Here is a 6,211-nt window from a genome sequence, read left to right on the forward strand (position 1 = left end):
CCTAGCTGCACACGGGTGTTTCCTACCGCATCTCAGTAACTTGGCGACGCCCCCTTCTGTGACACACGTGGAACTGCCTCTCACATGAGCGGACCGCCTTAAATAACTCCCACCAGGTATCTACATGACTCAACGTTAAGCATAAGGCTTCATCACCAGGTATCTACGTGGCTCAACGTTAAGCATAAGGCTTCATCACCAGGTATCTACGTGGCTCAACGTTAAGCATAAGGCTTCATCACCAGGTATCTACGTGGCTCAACGTTAAGCATAAGGCTTCCAACCCTAGCGCCCCAACGCTGCTTATTTATCTAATCCAAAATGTGTCGCAAATTACTTTATTAGGATTAAGGTTAGGTTTAGGCATAGTTTTTGTTGCCCCCAGTGAGGCAGTGAGAACAGACCGCAGCAGTAGTCTGTTCAGTAGTCTCTGGCGGACTTGAGCAACGAGAGGCACCGCCGCCGAGCCATTAGGCGAGAAAGTCGCCGTGCCGAACGTTGCTAGAGCCGACTCAGCGCCGTTGGAGTTATGTACCGATAGGGACAGAATCGTAAATTAAGCCCCCCCCCCAGGTAGTGCCGAGCACACGTCCGTTGTCCTTCAACAACACAGCCGTCTGCGCCGTGACTTCTGTGTGCTGACTGCGCTCGCCCGGTGTGGGCGGGGCTATCCGTACATACTGAGACCCGGTGGGAAACACATGGTCGCTTCCCAGACGGCCTGTCGGCCGCCATTTCCAGCGTCTTGTTTGGGCTGGGGTTGCTACGGCGATCGATTCGCCATATTAGGGCGCTCAGTGGGCATCGGCTTCCCTGATTGGCCAACGGAACCCATTGACTTTGCGGATTGGCCGAGCTTCAACTGCTGTACCACATATAGGTGATAACGCTGAGCTCTGACGGTCTTTAGTTCATCAACTTCGTCGTTGCTGGAAGTTAATATATTTCCTCCTGAAACAAATTGGTTCTTCAGAATGATTGACAACACAGACACAACGTCTGACACCACAGACACAAAGTCTGACACCACAGACACAACGTCTGACACCACAGACACAACGTCTGACACCACAGACTCAAAGTCTGACACCACAGACAAAAAGTCTGACTACAACACCATGTTTGCCTCTAGATTCTCATCAACAGACAGTGACTATCAACAGTATGTGAACCGACCAGCCGACGCCCCGCCCATCGTTGAGGGCTGGGTGTTAGGAGGAAGACATGCCAGAGGACGAGACTACAGACGTGACAGACACGACAGACGTTACAGAGGTTATAGAGTTGACAGATATTACAGGGATGACAGGGGTGATAGAGATTACGGAGATTACAGACACTGCAGAGATGATAGAAACAGGGATGACAGAGGTTATAGAGATGACAGAGATAACAGGGATGACAGAGGTTATAGAGATGACAGAGATGACAGGGATGACAGAGGTTATAGAGATGACAGATATGAAAGAAATGACAGACATTACGGAGATAACAGAGATTCCAGGCAGTGATAGGCTGGACTTCACGTGACGAACGTGAAGGAGACGAAAGAGGGAAGAGGCCTAACGTGAAGATGTTTATGTGGTTGGCTTGGCAACACGTGTGTTGAGGGTTTATTATTGGCTTAAAAGGAGGGAAAGGAAGACGAAGAAAGAGAGAGACAGAGGGGGGGGGGCAGGAAAGAGAGGAGCAGTTAGTACAACATAGCCAATGACAGAAGAAGACCAAAGGTATTTTCACTACTAGGTCGTCCTAACCTGACTCCGCCAGATGGAAGAAGCTTGCTTCACACATTTGTTTCACAGCTACACATCTGGGACCCCGTGGCCAAACCGCTGCAAGACGGCGGCCGTTTTTTTCAAGCTACTTGGCAGGTGATTGGATGGGACTGTCTGTCTATCACCGTCTGGGCGCGCTAACTCCAACCAATCATATTGTCGTGTCTACATGACGTCTAGTAGCTGCGCCAGCAGTAGTTCTTTTGCATGCCATTCAACCATGATGAATCGTAAAGAACTACAACACAATAAGCGCTTCTCCATGGCGTCACATCCGGTCTCGCCAAGATCCCGCCCCTAGCAGCCACTGATTGGTTCGCACCCGCCGCGGTGCGGCTCCAATCTCTGAGCGATCCCAGATGGAGGCTGTATTGTGAACCTGTGACCTCAATACCGCCCCCATCTGGTGGAGTCAGGTTAAGGTCGTCCTATATCTATCCATGGAACCAAATGGACCCTTACAGGTCTGTGACTCTGAGAGTGTACACATGGAACCAAATGGACCCTTACAGGTCTGTAACTCTGAGAGTGTACACATGGAACCAAATGGACCCTTACGGGTCTGTAACTCTGAGAGTGTACACATGGAACCAAATGGACCCTTACAGGTCTGTAACTCTGAGAGTGTACACATGGAACCAAATGGACCCTTACAGGTCTGTAACTCTGAGAGTGTACAAATGGAACCAAATGGACCCTTACAGGACTGTAACTCTGAGAGTGTACTAATGGAACCAAATGGACCCTTACAGGACTGTAACTCTGAGAGTGTACTAATGGAACCAATATAGAAAAGAAAGACAAGTGATTGAAGTGATCAAAGAAAGAAAATCAAGGAAAACATCATTCCACAAATATATGACACATCTGTCCACTAGGTGGCAGCAGCATCCCTGAGGTGAGCCAAGTGAATTCAATTCATCATCCATTAGGCTGCTGGTTCAAATCCCTAAACCAACTGTAACAATGTGGATGGAGATAATTAATACAAAACAACTGTTGAACTGCTTTTGAGCATCTGCTCAAAACCCACTCACTGCAGTGGTCAATGGCAGTAGTGGAGAAACTAAAGCAGTCAACCTCAGTGCTGGAGTCAAAGTATAGATACGCTTCATTGTTACTTTAACACATTTGAAATCTGAGGCTTTTTGTATATTATCCTACTAATTCAAATAGTTTTGGGGAAAATGCTGCTAAAGTGACTTCAAAATCCTGAAAGATCTGTTTAAAAAAAACTTTGATATCAAGCCAGTCTTGCCAACATGTATAATATAACTTTCTAACAGGAAATGAACATTAGTGGTTTTGTAAGTTTTTTCAAGTTGCAATGTGACATATCTCTTATCACTGCCTTTGGTCCCATAAACGACTCATGTTGTTCTTCATACTGGTAGATTTATTGCACTCTTACTGGCAAACAATCCAACAATGTAAAACTGTACAAAACAAAGCATAAACAATACACGCACATAAATAATGGAACATTAAAGTATAAACAACATGAATGTAATGAAAACATGACTGAAACACAAACACACCTCAATTCAATTCAATTCAATTCAATTTTATTAAAGTGTCAAATCACAACATGTTGTCTCAAGACACTTTACATGTAGAGAAGAGACCCGACAGTCCCACCCTGAGCAAGACTGCACATAAACCAAAGGGAATGAGAGTGAATCCATGGTCGACAACAGCAACGCACAACTAGAACAAAATACATCAAATCAACATAAAGACACATGATAGGAACGTAAATGTACACATTTATAAAGCAAAGACAAGTACCTTATTCCGTCCCGCAACACGCTCAAACAATAATACGCTCCTTAGTGAGCGGAAGTGTATCAGTGTACGCTTGTGAATCTGCATGAAACTACACTTTATAAAGAGTTCCGGCTTGATCAAGACAATTAGATCTTCCGGTGCAACAAATACCTGGTAAATCCAAGTTTAGGACAAATAAATTATATTACGTATAGAAATGAAAAATGTAACAAATTACCACCCATTATGGCGGTTACATCTCTGTTTAACACAATACGAACCCCCTTATATTTTACCCATTTCTTTATTCAATTGTTTTATGTTCTTGACATTTGCTTTGGCAATTTAAATGTATGTTTTCTCATGCCAATTAAGGGCCTTTGAATTGAACATAGTTATGTTATAAATATAATGCATTTAGTTAGTAGATATTCACTATAAAATGTGTAATCGTTTTAAAGTAACTTGTTTAATATAATATTGTAGCGCTGCGTAGCAGAGCTGGGATCCAACCCGGATGTTCAAATCAATTATGTTTAATAGTTCATGTTTAATATAAAATAGTTGTGTAACTACATAACAGTTTAAATATAATACATTAAAATATGTGCTTTAATTTTCGCCTCCACTCCCTGGGAACTACTCCGTCCAACCAATAGAAACGGCATTGGGGCCGCAGGGCGCTCTGGGAAAAGTAGTTCTCCGGCGTCATCACGCCCGTCCTCCCGCAGACTCCTAAAAACTGCATGTCCCACAATGCCCCGCGACTCCTTCTTCCCAGACCCGGCCCTTCTATCAGTGTTGCCATGTCTGCTTATTATAAGCGACTTTGAGCTTGTTTTCCTGTAAAGTCACTTTAACCACTTTAACCAGTATAATGCGTCGCAATTGTGACACATTGTGAGCTTGTAGATCTGCTATTTTCTCCACAAATAATGAAAGAAAAATTAGACATCTGGAATGTTTTTGAAACATTTTTATCAGACAAATCTTGTATGGTTTGATTGATTGATTGATTGAATACATATAAGTAGTTTTAAAAAGAAAACACAGAAAGTACAGTTCGGTCTGCTAAGGATTAAGTCCAAGAAAGCTTGGCTTGTTTCCATTGAGGTCCCCTGTATTCAATTCATCAAAAATCGAATGGTGACGGGCCTTGGAACAAAGGCCCCATCTGATAATATTTTGTTCCACGTCTGTGGACAAATACATATTAATGTAGGGATAGGGGTCCTCCACATGACATTGAGAACCACTGGTTTAAAACAACATTAGACAATAAAAGTTTGACTGACCTGTCATTGCCCGTAGCACTGACCTAGTATTGATGACCAGTCTCTTTTGCAAAGGTTACAATGTAATGTTAGCATGATATTTAGACAGATGCTGGGTTTATTTGTTTACCTGGTGTCCTATAATTTCTATAGTTTCAATGTACAGATATTTCTTTTTAAATATACATTATATTGTTCTATAGGTTCCTAGTTTACCTGTGATCCTAGTTTACTGAGACACTACACTGTCTCTCTGTATTATATGTATGTGTTTACCTTGTTTACTGGAAGTCACTTTGGATAAAGAGCCTCTGATAAAATGTAAATTGTAAATTTGGGGCTCGTTTTCACAGACCCGGCCGCTTGTTTCTCTCGCAAAACCTGGCAACATTGCTCCTTCCTTCGGACCAGTGTTGCCATGTCTGCTATTATAAGCGACTTTATGCTTGACTTTCTTCTAAAATCACTTGTAAATATTGTAGTCTTGTTTACTGGTCTTGGTACTAAAGTGAAGTTTCTTTAGTACTTCTTTAGTACTTCCTTCCTGGACTTCCTTCCTAATGTTTAAATCTAGTGGTTGTCAAATATTTTCATGCCAAGAAGTCAAGGACCCCAAATTAATCCTTTAAAGGGGTAGTTCACCCCCAAAATAACTTTTTTTCTATTGATTCCTCACCACCTGGAGCCTTGAATTCATAGATATTTTTTTGTTTTTGTCACATTCCTAAGCCAATAATTTGATTATAATAAATTTGTCCCCATTGATTCCGGTAGGAGACACAAATGCATTTGTGTCTCCTACCGGAATCAATGGGGACAAATTTATTATAATCAAATAATAAAGGAAGGAATGCGACAAAAACAAAAAAATATCCATGAATTCAAGGCTCCAGGTGGTGAGGAATCAATAGAAAAAAAGTTATTTTGGGGGTGAACTACCCCTTTAAAGTCAAACCACTCATGACCAACAATAATACTCATTTTGTATTTTAAAATAAAAGGACAGATGCCCGAATTAAAGGAGTAGTTCACCCAAAACATAACTTATTTTCTATCAATTACACACCCCATGAAGCCTTGAATTCATGGAGATTATTTTTGTTTATCTCGCATTCCTATTAAAGCCAATTAATGACCGTCAGAGACAAAGAGTCACTCAAAGAGATGACCCGGTCATTCAATTATTGTCTCGGGAATGCGACAAAAACTAAACAACAAGTCATTTTTTGGGTGAACTACTATTGTCTCCGCCAGGCCGAAAGGCATGGCCGAGACTATGTTTAATTTGCGCCCTGTCCGTCCGTCCGTCTGTTCGTCTGTACTAGGTCCATGTCCGTGTGTCTGTCTGTGTCTTTCTTTCTTTCTTTCTTTCTTTTTCCTTTATTTATTCAG

Source organism: Gymnoscopelus braueri (assembly GCF_963280865.1).
Source record: "Gymnoscopelus braueri genome assembly, chromosome: 6".
Taxonomy (NCBI): domain Eukaryota; kingdom Metazoa; phylum Chordata; class Actinopteri; order Myctophiformes; family Myctophidae; genus Gymnoscopelus; species Gymnoscopelus braueri.